Consider the following 17,732-nt stretch of genomic DNA (forward strand, 5'->3'; position numbering starts at 1 on the left):
CTTTGTGAGTCATAGACAGTCTTACAAACTTCATAAACCAGCTTTAAAAGCTCTTCCATCTGAGTGCACTTCATATGGGGTCCAGATCATCACTGGTCGCACTGTGAGGGCAAGTAACTAATAATGGCAGAAAGGACACGGAGGCATCAAAAAGGTCTCAGTCACTTTCCCTGTTTAAAGGATGCAGCACAGTGTAATATATTTTAGCTGGTTTTTCACTGAAAAGTTTTTAGTGTTTTCTGGGACTCCCCAGTGCCCCAAGGTTCCATGCAGCTGGGTGTCCCCTCAGTGCAGCTCTGTCAGCGCTTGCCCTGGGCTGACGCGGTGTCACGGGGAGCAGGACAGTCAGCATCCCCGGCTCCTCCGAGCTCCGTCCCCTCATCCGCAGAGCCGGGTTTCTCATCCGTGTCTACTTAGTAGGGTTGCTGAGAATCACACGTGATGCTTCAGGTGTGACTTTTGGTTGTCTCTGTGATTGGCATATAGTTAATATTTGATAGAAACACTTGTTTTTTTAGTATAATTGTAGCACCTAGATTGCAGTGGTTTTTAGTCTGCATTTTTTATAACTTTATTCTTATTTTTAAATATGCACTTATTTTTATTTATTTTTTTTGGAGGTACTGGGGACTGAAGCCAGGACATTGTGCATGCTAAGCAGGTGCTCTACAACTGAGTAATACACACCCTCCTTTTCTGCACTTGAAGGTAAATATTGGTATACACAAAATAGCTCTTAAACACCATCATGGGACCTAGTCACTGTATAGACAATTGAACACGTATACTATTTCAATAGGAATAAATGTTTTTGAGACATACATTTCTGAATCTGTTAATGTGCTTAAAAACGATCATAGGTAGTGATAAACACGAATCTTTGATCCAGTACTTCTTAGAGACTGTTTTGCCATCAAGGGAAATTACATTCTACAGAGAAGGCTAATTGGGTCTCTTTGATATTTAGATGGTTTAGCAGATGATGAAGCCTTTCAAAAGCTGACAGTTTTGTATTTTAAAGTAACTACAAAGTTACCTTCTACAAGTTGTAAGTACTAAGCTTGTGAAGTGCCCAGTAATCCAGGGGGTATGTGTCTGTGTCTGTGTCTGTGTCTGTGTGAACGTTGGTGTGTGTGATTTCAGGAAGGTAGAAAGAAATTCCATATAGACTTCTGATACCTTTCTCCTCCATTTCAAGGTGTTGGCATATATTTACACTAATAAATTGATATTCAGTTGTCATTTGGCATATTGGGGATAAGACTTTCTCATACTTGTTTCAGAAGGATTAGGGAGCATGAGCTTAGGAAATGGGAGGAGATAGAGACAGGGAGGTTCTTTAAACTGTGCAGAATGAGAAATAGTAACTTTTCTCTTTTCTTCTAGAGCAAACTGGCACTGAATTGTAACATACTATTACTCAGAATTGCTTTTCTGATCAGATACATGTACTTCAGATTTTTAAATGCAACATGAATGATGAAATGTGTTTTAGCAGTTATTTTTAAAAGTAGTCTCTTTTCAAGTAAAAGGCTATATCCTGTTCTTTCTTCTAGCGGTACAAGAAATTTTCATTGTTCTGTTGTAATGATCTATGTGCTTACTTTCTTTTTTTTTTTTTTCTTTAAGTGCTTTTTTCATTGTGGTTTGAATGAATGTTTAAAATTTCTGGATTTTGATCTTTAGAATATGCTGATTTCTCAGAACTGTTAAAAACCTGATTGTTCACTGCTCCTTGTTTGGTGGGGCACCCTATTGATTTCTGTTGTCTGTTAAAGAGTGAAATTCTTCCTCTAGCCTGCAGATCATTAAGTGAATGGTTTGCAGTGTGCCTTTAAAATTATTTGTATGCATTGAGCATGTTTGTCCAGTGAATTTTAAATTGACTCATTGTAATGACTTTGATTTGATTCTGTGTCTTTTGCTCCTCTCCACAAGAATTTGAATTCTCTGTTGCATTTTGTATACGTGTTCTTAACAGGGGAAGAAATTTTGCATTTTTTACAGAGGTGGGTTTTCCTATCCCCTCTGAATGCCTTCTAAAATTGATACAATAAAAATCAGTTATTGCAGTGCATAAATATTTCATAAATTATTTTTTGGCATAATCAGAAACAATGACCAAGAATGATAATAAAAAATACGAAAACCTTCCTTCCTTTGAAGAATAGAAATCAGGTAGTCAGGCTCCCTCATGCTTTGTGCCTGACACACTTAATCTCATGTCATTGTGTATCATGATTCGGAGATGGTATTGTTTCAGGTTTATAGATTTTTGTTTTAACATTTGTGTTGAATTCTTTCTCCAGGCTGATGTTTCCTGTTGGGTTTGTGGAAAGAGTAGAAGGGAAAAAAATACTTTGTTTTGTTTTCAGGAGGCCTGAGTTGATGGGAAAAGAGTTGAGGGTGGGCTGAGGAAAAGAGTGACACTCCCTCTCCTCCTGGTTGAAATTGATAAACAAAGAAATCAATTAAGTATATCGATATTTGACCAAAAGAAGTTAGCGAGCCCAAACTGGCTAGAAATGCACAATGGAAATTACTGAATTCAGCTTCAGAATGAGGTGCTTTACCAAGTAGAAGCAGCTTAGAGCAATCAGAAAATCAGTAATATGATGAGATATAAATGGAATATTATATCTTTTATTGCTGAAACTTTTCTACGTTAAGTTGTGTAGAGCTAAAATTAAGTTTCAATCACCAGGAGTTAGGAGAGTGAGTGGTACTGTAGGATCGTTATTCACGGATGTGCCTAGACCCTGATAGAGTGGCTGAAGATGGCAGGAAAAGACCCACATCCAGGATTTTCATCCTAGGGTGTCCTCCATAATGGTTCCATGTGGAAGCAGATGATTGGGTTAACAAATTGTAACACACCCCAGTCGCCTCTGAATTTTAAGAAGAAAAAAATATGCTTTGATACTGCTTTACAAGCAAGTTCCTGTGCATCCTCACTCCAGACTCCTTGCCTTAAAAAGCAGAGACAATGCTTTGCTTGTGTATTGAGGTTTTAGATAGCACTCTGCTGGTTGTAAAGCAAGGACCGAGACCCTCAGCTATAAACGCTGGGCTTGTGTGTTGTTAGATAATGTATTATCCCCAAAACAAGGACCTGGCTGGTCTGGTGGTCTGCTTTTTAATGAACATATCTAAAAATGTATCTTGTTCCCCTCACCCCATGACTTCCCTAAAGATACACTAATCCTTTGTACTCATTGTGTATTCTACAATCTCTGCCTCATCCTGTCTTTCCCGAATTTCCTCCTTACTATCTCACAACTGTTAACGAAGTTTTCCTTTGATTATACCCTATAAATATGGGAGCATTTGAGAGGCTCATGGAGATGGCTCCCTACTCCCTCTCGATTTCTTGACTTTTTCCACAGAGCCTTGAATAATCATTCCTTGTCAGTAAGACTTCTTCCAGCCAGAACCCACAGTTCCAGGTGAGAAGGATGCAGGCTTTATCTCTCCTACCGGAGGCAGAGACAGAAGAGAATTGAGATATGCTCCCCCGTGATCCCTTCCTGCCCCAGGTCTACTGCAGTTCACCTGCAGCCTTCTGGCCTCTGCTCAGAGGGCCTCTGTCCCAGGACTGACCTCAGCGTATTCTTCCCTTGTCAATATTTCCTGTGCCTTTCAGAACTTGGTCTCTTCTCTGCAATTCAAACCTGGCAGATGTGATGGTGGTCAGCGTGCTGGTGGGCAGTCCTTTGGGGACCCCCAGGAGCCATGCTGATTCTCCTGAGTCTCTCAATCGGGGTTACAGAACAGTCGAGCACCGAAGGAAGCCCATTCTCGAGATGTCAACAGAGCATTTCATCACTTTCATTTTATTTTTCAATTTTTGGTGGAGAAATTATTTGTAGTGAACTGTTCCAGATATTTGCCGCCTGCTTTCCTGATCACCATTCCTTGTTGTCTCTGGTGCTAGTTTTATAAACCAGGTTTCTTCTCTGGTCATTTCTGGCAGCTGGGCTTGCCGAATCCTTGATCTGTATTTGAAACAGAATGCTTCCTCGTGATGTCAAGGTGATTTTCCTATTTCTGAATATTTCGTGTACACTCAGCAACTGTTTCAAGTGAAATGCTCTTGTCCAATTTCGTTTAACTCACATTTGCTGATCTCCTGCTTTCATGCTGAGAGCAGTTTCTTATTCCTCTAATAAAAGTTAGCAATTTGCATTTACTATGGAAGATACTGGCCCAAGGTCCTTTTGTTCTTAAGAGTTTTAATACAATTCACCCATTAAAATGTACATCGGTTTTTACTCTATGCCCAGAATTGTGCATCCCATTCAATCTTAGAATATTTTCATCCCCCCAACAGGAAGCCCTGTACGCATAAACAGACATTCCCATCTTCCCCATCCTCCCCCAGCCCCAAGGAGCCACTTTTCTCTCTGTGGATTTGCCTGTGCTGGACATTTCATGTAAATCGAGTCACTTCATATAAGTGGAAACGTCTATTGTGACTGACTTCTTTCACACTGAGTAACGTTTTCAATATTTGCTCATGTTGTGGCCTTAGTCACTATTCTATGCTATGCTATTGCTGAATAACATTCCACTCTATGGCTGGGCCCCACTGTTTACCCATTCATCAGGTGATACGCATTTGGGTTGTTTCATGTCGCCGTGAACACTCATGTGGTATTATTTATGTGGATATTTGTTTTCAGTTCTCTTATGTGTGTGCCCAGAGAGCAGAATTGCTGGGTAAGTCAGAAACGAAATGTTCAACTCTCTGAGGCCCTGCCAGGCTGTTTTCCAAAGTGGCCACGCTGTGTTACATCCTCACCAGCAAGGGCTGCGTGCTCCGCTTCCTCTGTGTCCTCTTTAGTGCTTGTTACGCTTTTTTTTTTATTATACCCTATTGTAGTGAGTGTGAAGCGGTTTCTCCTAGTGGTTTTGACTTGATTTCCCTTACAGCTAATGCTATTGAACATCATTACATTGTGCTTTATGGACATTTGTATATTTTCCTTGAAAAATACCTTTTCAGATACTTTATTAACCTTTGAATTGAGTTGCCTTTTTATTGTTGAGTTGTAGGGTTTTTTTTTCTTCATTTTGAGATACAAATTCCTTACCAGATAAGTGATTTGAAAAAATTTTCTCCTCTGTGTTGTTGTTTCACTTTCTGGATGGTGCCCTTTGAAGCAAAGTTGTAAATTTTGATGAACTGCAATTTGTCTCTGTTTTCTTTGTTTCTTGTGCTTTTGGGGTATTATTTAAACTCTGAGGTATTTTATTTAAGCTTTTATATATAAAATAACTTAATTCTTAGGACCGTTATAGGAGATGGGTGCAGTTGTTGTCCCCAGTCTATGGATAGGAGACTGAGATGCAGAAAATTTCACTGAAATGTCAGTGTCACATCTACCTAGTGCTGTGGGATTTCAGACCCTCATGTTTGTCCCCAGCATTTGTGATCTTCACCACCATGCTCCACTACTGCCTGGAATCGTTAATGAAAATGACTTCCATTTATCGATTTCTTGTTAGTTTGTTTTCTCATTGGGGACCTCATCTCCTTATTTTCCTTTCGGATGTCAGTGTAGATTTATTTTAGGTCTCATGTAGGCAGAAGCATTGATATCAGTTAACTTCTTTATTACTCACTCTCCAGTGATGATTGTTGCTAGTTGACCTAACCAAGTCATGCTTAAGTCTTTCCTGCTAATGACACTAAAAACAGTCATGACTTATAGAATGCTCAAAGAAAGTACTTGATTGATTTTATTTTGCTACCCAATCAAACCAATCAAGTAAAAACCCCAGTGTTGACACAGACTATAAGCCCTCCAGAATAGGATCACTGTCTTCCTTCTGTTTCATTTATTTGGTCACAGTGTCTGGATAGTGACTTGCTGTCCAGCAGTTTTGTGAGGATATGGTGCTCGTGAATCATTGTAAGCACAGAATTTTGACAACAGACTGTGTTGTTCATTTCACAAGGGAAAAGATAATATAGAAATACTGCTCAGATCTATTTTAAAATTAAGCTTGGAATTTTGAGAAGAATTCAAGAAACCATACAAAGCTCTTTTTCACTAATTTTAGATCTATCTTAGACACATATGGTTACATAGCAGAGTAAGTTATCAAGTACATTTGACAATAGGAGTGTTATATTGATTATTTGTTTTAGTTGAAATATTCTACCTGGGATAAAGTAATCAGTGCCCATAAATGAACAAATATGTTTGTATTTCTATGCAACATGGGAGCAGAGTTCATGTTTCTATATAATATGTATGACTGTGTGTTTTAATCTGTCTGTCAGTGTTTTTATAGTTTTTCAGCAATGTTGTAACTTCAGAATTCTTCTAACATATTCACTCCCGATACTACTGCAGTTTGTACTGTGTATCCTATCTTATGCATGGGATTCCACTGTCCCCTCAGTGAGGAATTTCCTCTCCTATTGAGCTAGTAGCAGAGTTAAAAGAACAGTGATTTCAAGGCCTTTGCTCTCCACGTGTTCGCAGTTTCCTGTCAATCACGATTTTCTCTTTCTTGTGTTTTCATTGTGCAATTAGAATTTTTGAAAATAATTATTAATATGTTTCACCAGTCTCCCTAGAAATTTGATGTGTTTGTGCTTTTCAGTTTTCAATTTATGAAAATTGTAAATGCAGACATGTTTTTAAGTAGTCCTTTTTCACTAGATATTTGTTTACCTCTTTATAGTTAAAATAATTTTCCCCAATGAATGAATCGGTATGCATGTTTTAAAAGATACTTTAGTTTTTATTTTTCTTATTCTAACAGGTATATTCGTTGTACAGAATTTAGAAAATAAGGATAAACACAATAATACCTTAAAAATGGCCTCTAATCTCACTTGTAGATACAGTTGTAATGTTTGAAATTGAGAATTACAAGTCCTCTCACTTTGTTCTACTCTTTCAGGTACGTTTTGGTTACTGAGACCCTCGAATTCCCATATGAATTGTAGCAGAAGCTAGTCAGTTATTGCTGAGGAGCCCGCTGGGATTGTGATCAAGACCACGTTGTATGTGTGCTTCACTCTGGGGAGCACTGCCATCCCAAGAATATTGTCATGTGATCCAGGAATTTGCGTGGTTTGTCTTTCCAGGTATTTAGGTCTTCTTTAATTTATTTCAGCAATGTGTATGGTTTACATAGTATTATTTTACTTTAATTTTTGCCTTTATACTGAGGACAATTGTGCAAGGTACCAAGATTAGAATTGTATTATAGCCCCGCAACTTGCTGCCACCATGGACGCTGTGGTCTCTCTTTGCCCTTTGTAAAATCTCGCATAAAATAGGACCTAAGTAACTCTCTCTTGAAAGAATGATTATATGATTGCTGGATGACGCTTGAGAGTCCTTGTGATGATGTCTTTTTCCCAGACTTTCCCCTCTTCATAAATATGCCCTTTCTCTTCCTTTCCTCCAGCCTGGGTTTCAGCCTGCCTGTGGCATTGATTTTCCTTGTCTGTGGACTCTTCTTTTCACTAGTTCATGATAATGTTACATGTCGGCTGTGGAAACTTGCTAGATGTCAAGAAATAGCAAATCCATTGCATGCTAGTATTTTTAGAGTGTGTTATTGAATTATCAATTGAAATTAAATCAGGCTGACCCATTGAGCCATCCCCTGAGCTCTTTTTGCCTTCCTACAGGTGATACTGCTCTCGTTGCTGCATGTGCCCTTCCCCCAGACTTAGTTTTGGAGTTGAGTAAATCACCATCACTGGAGCCCTCTCTTTAAAAGATGAAGAGAACATTTGCTCCTTCTCCCTGCTTGGGGACTTGGATGAGATGAGGTAACAGATAAAGAATGAAGCCCCACCTCATTCTGACCACTGCTCTTTCCGTTCATTTCTCCAGGGGAAGGGTACAATTCAAAAATATAAAGATTGTGAGCTAATGAAATATACAAGACAACCGATCATTTATTAAATACACTTTCATGCCAGAAACAAATGTATTATACACACAAAAAGCACATAAATTACGGTAGTACTGTGGTTACAAACGTGGGCCGAGTTCGAGTCCTGCTCTGGAGTGACAAGTCCTGTGAAATGGAGAACTTGTAGGTCGGCTTAGCCTCTCCCGGACTTTTTTCTTTCCTGCAGAGACAGGGCTCGCTAGTCATCCCTCCCCCGTAGAGGTGCTGTGGGTTGTAAACGACGCGCGTGGGCAGGCCAAGCACAGCTGCTCATTCCTCGTAAGTGCAGGATAGCACAGCTTTTGCGGTTACGGCTTTATGATCGCACCGTGTAGACCCTCAGTGCTCCGAAGGGATGTCTTGCGGATTGGAGATGGGATTCTCACTTCTGTAAATACCCAAAGATTGTGTTATTGAGCCTTGCTGATATAAATCTATTCTTTAGAAAGTACATAATGTAGATATATTTTTCAAACATGCATGCTTTTTTTCTTTTATTATTTATACTTCTACCCTCTCATCACGTGGTGTGACTTTTGATGGAATCCAGGAAACAGTCCTAAGCCACCTGCCTCTTCACACTTCTTCGTGATGGTTTTCTTCCTTGACTAGAAGAGGGTTTTGCATAGGAAATTTTGTTTGCTCCCCTTCTCTTGGAGTCTCCCTGTTTGTCTGCCCATCTCTCACCTGTCCATCTGTCCATTTCTCTACCCACTCATTCTTCTGACTTGTTCCAAGAAGCACTTCAGGCAGCTTACAGAAGAACAGATACCAAATAAACAGGTGAGAAAATGGGGCCAAGTTCACAAATTGAGGCTCGGAGTTGAGCCTGTGTGAGAGTTGCAGGCGTGAGACACACGCCTCTGCCTTGTGACTTATAAGGTAGACAGCATCAATGTGCCTGAGGCTCCCAGCACACACAGGGAAGCAGGGTTTGTGGGAGATGCTCACTGGCTGTGAAATAAATAAGTGGCTTAGGAGAAGCCCAGACTTTCCAACTACTAAGGCTTAGGAGAATATTTTGAGTGTCTTCCAAAATCTGAGTATTGCATCTTTTCTTTTTCAGAGATTTATGTATAGTTGGTTAACATTCTATAACTGGAAATTTCTCCAAAACTGCTGCCCACGTGAGTCCCATGACTCGGGAATGGGGTGGTTCTGCTCATTGACGGGTGTTGGCCAGAAACGGAATATGACAGCCTCAAAGGAGCCTGGGATTAAGCAGTTATGTTTTGTCAGTGCTGTAGATTTCAGAAAATGCTTTTACCGTTTCTCTCCATCTGAGGAAGCAGCGTGCTCTCTTCCCAGCATCAGGAGTTCAGGGTCTCGGGATGGTGGGGGCTGACTGCACTGCCGTAAAGACAGCTGAGCTAGTCACTGCATGTGTGGTGCTTTCACGTAGTGCATTTCATGGTTTTTAAAAGGTTTCAACATGTAGTTAATTAACTGAGTTAATTAACATTTAATAAATATGAGGCTTTTTTGAAAAGACAGTTATAGGCAGAATATAAGTTGTGAACACTTTAAAAATGGCTTCATTACTGAAATTTCAGTAAGGAAGATTCAGTTTATCTTATTTACGCCTCTCTTTAAAAGTAACAAAGAAACAAGACAGAAAAAGCAGAGGATTACTTCTGTTCTTCCTCTCGGCTTGCAGGTGCCCTCACCTCCAGTGGCATCCATCCAGACACCAGCACTGACACTGGCCGTGCTCAGAAATGCCTCAGCCCTGAAGACACAACTGACAAATGGAAGGGAGCCGCGTCCTGTTACAGCGGGTGCTCTCACTTTGTGGGTCCTTATGTAACTGCGTGGTGTTATTCAGGATCGCCCTTTCTACACTGTGTGACAGTGCTGCGGTGTCTCCTAGTTATTTGTTTCTGTAACTACTCATGTATTTTTTCCAATGTGTGGTACTAGACATCTAAAAATGCATTTTTCAGATGAAAAATAATGTGTATTTAATATAAAAGTCTGAAAAAAGAGTCAAAAGGGTCTATCCTGGTCCCAGTACTCAAAGATAATAATTAACACTTTAACATCTATTTTCTGTTCTTTTCATCAGTGTGTATCAGCTCTGTCATAAAAACCAGCGAGCACTGTGTGCCTGTTTGCTGTGTGGAGACCTCCATTTTCCATTCGGCTTATTACACATTTTTCTACAATATTCTATCTCCCCTGACATGATTTTTAATGACCAGTATAGCATTCTGTTTTGTGGAGGCATCGTCCATTTTACTTTGTACTTAAGTAAATTCCAAGTATACTTAATTGAAATTCTGAAAAGAGAACTGTGGTGGTACCGAAAGTCCCCTACTTCCCTTCCCCTTTTTTCCTGAGAGTAAAAGCTGCTGACAATGTGGAGTATATATTTCATGACCTTTATGCCTTTGTCATATATATATACACACATACATACACGTATATGAGAAATCTATGTATATGTGTGTGTATATATGCTTTATTGAAAAATAAGGCCATACTATATGTTTTCTGTAGCTCGGTTTATTCACTAACGTATATATCATAGACCTCCTCCCACTCCAGACTCACCCGGTCCTTTCAGATAGAGTAAAGGGGTCTCCTGATGTGCAGGTTTGGTCTCTTGTGTAACGACACCTTTCGTGGGAGAGTACTGTGGACAAGGCCTTGGACCACGCTGAAACGCTGCAACTTTAGTGCCCACAGCTCTCCGTGATTTACCGCATCCTTGTCTTGATGGTGAACACTTAAGTTTTCTCCATTTTCCACTGTCAGTAAGGGTGTTTGACTGGCATCCTTCTTGTACAAACATTCCTGTGATCTTGTATGAGTATTCCTTTAGCTAAGGTTTCTGGAAATTTAGTCCTTGGATGTGACAACTTCATACATCACAGGATGCTTTCAAGTGAATCTTGAAATTCCTTCTCCTGTGGGGAATGAAAAGATGTAGAATAACTTATGTAACCAATTCTCTATCGCTGGATATGATTTCACTTCAGCATTTCTTCCCACCGTTGTAAACAGTGCTGTGCAAATGTTCTGATGAGTACATCTTTTTGAACTGATTTTTTCTAAATGTAACGATTCCTAAAAGTAGAGTTCAGCCTGTGTGCACACACGTTTTTCAGAGTTTACATATCCATTGACATGTCATCCTCCAAAAGATCGCTCACAGTTTGTTGTCTCAAAGATGGACACTAGCTAGAATATCTTTTAAACATATTTGCCAATATGACGAGCAAAATGATTTTCATTATTTTAGTTTGCACTTGATGACCAGTGAGGTTTTGAGCATTTTTCACTCATTAGCCATCTGACTTTTAAAAAGTGAATGATCCCTTTTGTCCTTTGCAAACATTTAAGTGGGGGAGCTTCTTGCTGCTTTGTGACAGCTCAATGTGTATTATGAACATTAACCCCTTGTCTTCATCAACATGTATCAGAGAGCTTTTTCTTGTCATTTCTTGCCTTTCATTTTGTTCAGTAGGTTCATTATTGTTGTGGCCCAAAATAATCTTAAGATAGTAAATGTCTTCTTTTTGGGTTTTATTCTTAGAAATGCTTTCTTATAATGGTATAAATTTCTTCTGTAGGTTTTTTTAATCTCTAAGATGGAGATGATAATGGTACTTGTTACAGTGAGGAGAAGCTGAATTGATATGAGCAAAGAGTTGTATTTGCTCTTATTAGTACTTTCTAATATTTACATCATTTTCTGTAATTTTTCTTGTGGTCATTTTGACGGGAATAGAATTTGTTTTTTCCAGGTATTCTCTGATTGTAACAAGACAATTATTAAATTCATACTTTGCTTTTTAATTTGAAATCCCACCTGTAAAAAATACTTATGTATACTAGAGTCTCTTTTTGAGCTCATGATTTATTTCTGTCAATCTTACTTTCTTACTCTAGCACTATATCTTACATATTGTAAAAATTTATTTAATATATTACAGTGCGAATTTTTTGATTCTTTTTTCGATCCCTAAATTTCTTGGCTTGTATTATGACTTTATTATTCCTGAAGAATTCTAATATAATTTTTTCAAGTTAAAAAAAACAGATAAGTGTTGTCATGGGATTTTTTAGTAATTTTGAATTATCTTTAGGAGAACGTACATCTTTAAAACTGCTTTCCTCCATACAAAAGGTTGATGTCTCTACTTTCACACTTTTACTTTACCCCTCAGTACAGTCCTGTACTTCCTCCATATACAACATGGGCATTGTTTTTGAGTTTATTCCAGATTATTGTTGATGTTTTTGTTAATTTTTTAAGTGAGAAATTTTTGCTATTATATTTTTTAACTGTTAAAACTGACACCTAGGAAGGCAGATTCGGTTTGTAAATACTCACTTTGTAACTTCTCATTTAAAATTGTAAGTATTAAGTACTCGATACACAATCCTTTCTTTTCCGTTTTTAAAAATTTGTTTCCAAGATTCTCAAAATGGTCATAGCTAAGTAGTATAGGTGGGGAGACAGATGGAGAGAGGTAGTGTGGCTCATGTACAAACTGTGAGCACTTTCATGGCTGCCTTTATGCTGGAAAAGCTGATAAACAGTCCAGCTTAAACCAGGGTGGCTTTGTATGCACTTGAAATCCAGCTTTCCTGCCTGTATGGTGAAGCCTGGTAGGCGTGGCAGGTAGATGATCAAGGTCGAATGGAGGTTATTGGCTGCACAGAGCACTGTGTCTGAGAATTGGAGACCATCGCCATGGGAAATGCTTGGTGCCAGGAACAATGCAGAGGAGCTGGGGAACCTTGTGTTAAGGATTTTCCAGCCCTGGGAGTGGGAATATCAGACTCTGCATTCAGATCTGAGTTTGAATTCATCCTCTTTAGTTTTCTTGTCCTCTGACTTTTGTCAAGCTATATACCGTCTTTCACTTCCTGTTTTCTTGTCTCTCAAATTAGGAGAATTACATCCTGCTGCTAGAGTGTTTGATCAGGTTAAATAATTTGTGTCTATAAGATGTCACATACAGTCACAAGCTCAGTGAGAAATGGGCTGTCGCCTGTTCTTCTGCAGCTCAGTGCTTGACAAGACATGGGGGAAAGCCAGTCCCTAATTTGTGTGTGATGCAAGTAGGAACAAAATTAATGTCTTGCCTTTTCCTAGCAGTATTCTTACAGCTTTGCTTCATTTACTTATTTCCTCCTTTCCTTTCCCCTTTCCCATCCTCCACCAAAAGAGCCTCTCAGAAAAATAGATTCAAATTACTTTAAAGGTTGGCTCATCCTCATGAAATGATAGTATCATAAAAAAAACTGTGCAAATCCCAGAATATATTTTATATGATTTACACACACACATGTGCGTGCAAACACACACACACACAAAATCAGTCTACCTCCCACTTACAGAGGGAGAAGGTCCACTTTTTCTGAGTTTTCATTCACAGAGAGTGAGAACAATGTCTCTTACACAGACTTTCACCAGGCTTCGTGCATGGTGTTTTTAATTGAATTTCTGTTTGTGGCCATAGATATAGTCTCCTAATAGAAGAGAGAAAGTGGAGACATAGACATTCCGCTGAGATATTGGTGTCATCATATTTTAGTTGTAAAGGACTTAAGACAGCATAGAGTCGCAACATTTTATGGGTGAGAATCCATGATGTTGTAACTTAGACAAGAACCTGGGTCTTCTGCCATCTTGTCCACGCGGGTGAAGAGGCAACTGGGCAGGGGATAGTAGGGATCCTTCCTGCTTCACTTCCATGTTCTTGCTAGTTTTCATTTCAGCTGCCTTTAGTTTATGTTCATGAGGCCACTCATGGGAAGGTCACTCTGTCCTGATAGATTGAGTTTCTTATCAGCGAAAAGCTCTGGACCCACTCATATTTCCCAGAGTTTTCTGCTGACCTGCTGACACTTTATATAATTGAGACCTAAGAAACTACTGAATATAAAATCCTTATTGTTATCGTTTCCCCTCGAGTTCCATAGGAATGGGGTGCTGTCTCAGGCTGTCTAAAGCCAGATCTGAACAAAGATAGGGTGATGGGCTGTGCTGCTGGACCTACACAGTCGAAGGGGATTTCCACCTTAGCTTTATAATCAGGCAGATTAGTTCAAATCTTGCCTTTACCAATTATTATCTTTGTGTCTTGGGGGAGAAACTGTACTTTTTTGTGTCCAAGTTTGTTTATCTGTAAATAAGTTCAGTATTTATTTTAAGGTTTCTGTTTTAGAATTGAATGAGCTAATTCATTCATTTATACCTAAAATAGCGATCGCATGGTTCTATGCTGGTGCCTTGGTAGTTGATTACTAAGGGAATCGGCAGTGAGAATGGGGGTGGGGGACCCCTGGAAAATAGAGCTTATATTCCAGGATATGCTTGTAAAAACTGGATGTGCAGTAGATTTTTAGTAAATATCTACTCCTTTCCTAATCTGCATTGATTGTTTATATATCTTTATACAAATATATTAACAATTTTTATTGCAATTTAAATATTTTTGTAGTATTTACATTATGTAGCTATAAAAATACATGAAATAAAATGATTTGACTTTTATTTTCTTTTCAATAAGCAAAACAAAATAAAATAGAAAAGAAAAAAGTCTTGAGGGAGTAGAAATAATTTTATTTCTTGGAATCAATTCTGTATAATAGGTCTTTGTCATGTTGTTAAACAGCATATAAAATTGATAGGTTGTGACATACTGGAAATGAGGAAACAGTGGAGACATACTACCTCTAATGCAGTCATTTTGTTACCAAGTCCAAACTCATTCTGCTTGCTGCATGACAGGCCAATAAATGGGGAGATGAGATGTTGGAGTAAGGAATAGTGACTTCATTTGAAAATCTGGCAGACCCAGAAAATGGCATATTGATATCCAGTAGAACTCTCTTCCCCAAAGCAGAATTCAGTCTCCTATTATACTAAAAAGCGGCGGGGATGTGGTTGGTTGTTGCAAACTTCTCGCTGTACGAATTGTTTGTCCTTGGAATCCTTTGTTCCTGCAGCTGTCCATGGTGGGTCAAATTAAGGTGCCCCCGTAAAACCTCCAAATAAAAGAAAGGTTATTATCTATTTTGCAACTTGCCATCTGTACATAAGTGTAGAAGAGCTAATATCCTTAAAGATCAGAGCCCGGAGAATAGGCTGTCCTGGATATTTCAGGCTAAAGGCAACTTTTTTTTACAAAAGGTGCAGAGATATCAAGTCTGAGCCTAGAAAACAAGGTACAGGTTTAAAGCCAAACGAACACATCTAACATGGAGTCAAATTTGTTCTTTTCTTTTATAATTTCTTTTTCTAACTCATAAATAATTTTAGTAAGAAACATGAGAAATTTTTTTTATTTTTGCTTCTTAATAACGGATTACAACTACACTTTAGTGAGCAGGGATGCTGTGCGTGCCTTGGGGTCACAGCAAACTCTTGTTGGGGGTGGTCGACCCTGTAACATACCTGATGTCCCGTGAGTGTTGGTGAGGGTCCCCCTAACCAGGGGCTCTCTTCAGGAACCACCATATGGGCATTGACCTCTGGAGACCTCTTTTTCAGCTGCAGGAAATTTTTTCAGATTTTGTGATGGAAAAATCTCTCCAGCTGCAGATAATCAGGGAATAAAGGAAGAGGAAAAGGGCTTGAAGTAGAGTAGAAGAGAAGGACAGAATATCAGGGAGCGTGGGGGCTTGGCAGCGGGGCCTCGGGAGAGAGAGGAGCAGAGGTGTGGAGGGTCCCGGCTACGGAACTAGCTCCTGCAGCTTTCCCCGCACCCAAGCCACACAGCTTTTAATAGGGCCCAGGACTCCCTCCTGTCTGGATGTCACCCTGGGCAGAACTTTGAGAATCGAAGCTAAGGGGTGGTCAACACTCACCTAGGGGGTGACTGAGGACTTTGCTCAAGTCCACATTGACTTTTCCAGTCATGTGCCTTCACCTGTTCTTTATCTCAGGATCTGAGAAGCAGGAGCAAGGAACTCATGGAGAGATCCAGGAAGATATCTGACTGTGTTAAGAGACGACAGTCACAGTGACACGTGGAGCGAAGACACTTGCAGTAAAGTAAAATAACTTCACAACTATTGCATCAGAGCTGCAAGTGTGAGAGAACCTAAGCCTGTCTCAGAGTGCAGGGGACAAGAGAAAAGGAATGGTAAAATTACCACTGACATTTGAAATTTTGTTAAAAAGAATGCTACTGTTAATTGTATCACTTGAATGTATGCAGGTGTTTTTCTATGAGCATTCATAGGTTCACAAAACCCCACCAGCCACTCTTGCTCCCATCTGGTGTGGGCTTTCACAAGCACAGTGCCCTTCCTGCTTGGGTGGGCCACGCTGCTGGTCCTCGCCTGGGGCCGGACTGCTACAGGACACTGAGTCCCCGAGGCACGACCTGGGATACATGACAGGAACATCTCTGCTCTTGGCTGAGGGCCTCCGTTTCCCCCTGCAGTGTAAGAATGCCGGTGACTCAGTTAGAAGCATGCATCCAAGCCATCCTTCCGTGTCATCACCATCTAGAAGCGGTGCCTGAATATTCTGAATTTCTGCAGAATGTTGTTTACAATCACCTTGAACAAGTGAGTGTGTGTCCTCTTTCAAGTGGAGGAATTACTGCCGTTTTCCTGGAACTTACTCACCAGTAGTCCATCTGATTTTTCTGTGCTAGGATTCAGTATAGCCTGCTAATAACTCTGCAGTCAGATCTTGAAACCCTGATGAAGAGGATTATTTATTTTCTTTCCTTATATGATAGTATTTTACTTTCAAAATTCTGAGTTTTCTGTTCTTGGAGGAATTTTTTTGGGGTTTGGAGAAACAACTTTGCTCTTACCATCTTTGTGACCTGTTGCTATATGCATCTCACCTGTCTTCTGTCACTTGTGAGGCGGTTCCATTTGTGACCCTGTCCGGGTTATTCATGTTATAAAACATAAAATCTGTAAAAGTACAGAACCCTTTTACTCCGAAGACATTCCACAAATACTCCTTTAATCTGGGTGTGGTTTTAACAAGACACAAACATTAGAACATATACTTGCAGGTTGCCAGTGCAAAATCCCCAAATGAATAGTCTAGCTCAACATCTAAAATCTTTCTTATCTACCTTGGATATGTATGGATAAGTGAAGCAGTTTGCTAAGAACCCAAGACCAGGTTTAGGATACAGGCTGATGTAGCTCAGCGGGTCCTCCCAAGCTGATGCTCTGCCAGAGAGTGGGGTTGAGGGGAGAGGGCGTGCCCTGCCCTCCATGAGCTGACAGTTTCATGGCAAACACCTTCACAAGGTGAAGAAATTGGAGTTTCTTCTATGAACAGTGGGTCTGAAAAGAGCCCAAAAAGCATGGGAGTGACACAATCCCATTTGTCTCAAGTAGGGGAGAGTGGCTGTGGGGCCACTTGGGAGACTCGTGAGTCCAGGTGGGCAGTGTTGGTGGCTTCCACTTGAGCGGTAGGATAGTGGGTAAAAGCGAACAGATTGAAGGCATGTTTAGATGGTAAAAAGAAAGATTTAAAGCTGTCTGTGAAGGTAGGATGGAGTAAGGCCCAGGTTTCTGGGTGGATTAATGAGTTAAATGATGGTCCTGCTGTGTTCTGAGGAGGGAAAGCTGCAGAGGGATTTCTGGGGGAAAACTGATGAGTTCAGCTGTGGGTAAAGTGAAAGGTTGTTAGATGTGTGGTCTGGGATCTCAGGTGAGAGCCAGTAGTGAGTAGGGAGAGGGGAGAGAGACTTTCAAATATTTTATCTTGTGAACATACATATAAGGATGAGTAATGACACACTTAACCCCTCTATATTCTGTATTTAAAACCCAGTAACATTTTGCTATATTGGTTGCAGGGGTTCTTA

The 17,732-nt window shown here is 39.9% G+C and overlaps 1 protein-coding gene across 1 annotated transcript in view; it reads left to right on the top strand.

The window, feature by feature from the left end:
• The window catches only part of LOC140694829 (uncharacterized), a 213,380-nt gene extending 197,369 nt beyond the window's left edge, over positions 1 to 16,011 (top strand). Inside the window, exons 16-20 of the mRNA XM_072957881.1 lie at positions 621 to 708; positions 6,919 to 7,105; positions 7,658 to 7,801; positions 9,584 to 9,717; positions 15,832 to 16,011. The gene's annotated coding sequence lies outside the window, so the exon portion shown is untranslated. The remainder of the gene's footprint in view (positions 1 to 620; positions 709 to 6,918; positions 7,106 to 7,657; positions 7,802 to 9,583; positions 9,718 to 15,831) is intronic.
• The last annotated feature ends 1,721 nt before the right edge of the window (positions 16,012 to 17,732 follow it).

The sequence above is a fragment of the Vicugna pacos genome, unplaced genomic scaffold (genome assembly GCF_048564905.1).
Source record: "Vicugna pacos unplaced genomic scaffold, VicPac4 scaffold_105, whole genome shotgun sequence".
Taxonomy (NCBI): Eukaryota; Metazoa; Chordata; class Mammalia; order Artiodactyla; family Camelidae; genus Vicugna; species Vicugna pacos.